Source organism: Otolemur garnettii, unplaced genomic scaffold (assembly GCF_000181295.1).
Source record: "Otolemur garnettii isolate 467f Iridium unplaced genomic scaffold, OtoGar3 scaffold00013, whole genome shotgun sequence".
In the NCBI taxonomy this organism is placed as follows: Eukaryota; Metazoa; Chordata; class Mammalia; order Primates; family Galagidae; genus Otolemur; species Otolemur garnettii.
Window position 1 is genome coordinate 31,500,865 of NW_003852408.1, and position 572 is coordinate 31,501,436.

The window sequence follows — 572 nt, forward strand, 5'->3', positions numbered from 1 at the left end:
GTGGTAAAGTCTGCACAATAATGTGAATATACACATTGTGAGGGTATATAACATGCCCCCTGGGTGAGGGGCTCTTCTATAAATGGAACTTTACCCTGGAAGTGTGAACAATGCAACTTACATATGGTACCTTCATATTAATTTGAATAAAGTTCAAACAAAATAGTGTGAATGTACTTAATGCCACTGAACTATACATTTACAAATGTTTAAAATGGCAAATTTTAACTTATATAAACAGCATTTTAAAACAATTAAAAAATTTCTTATAGTGAAGGCCACATAGCTATCAGAGTTGCTAGGTCTAGATATTAGCTTCAGTTTCTGAGTTTTGTGGTTTGTGACACAATCTACCAGTTCCTCAGAATGTTAATATTTGTTGTTTGAATAAAAATTAGGTCTGCGGCCAAACACACTTGAGAGACACCTGATTAAGTAAATATAGTCTGTTTCTTTTCTTCAGGGCTCTAGACAAACTGAACAAAACAATGTCCATTCAGTCTGATGTACAGTAAATGCTCAATAATCACCTGAATGTTTTTCTATTTGCAAGGGTTTCCAACCTTTTTTTT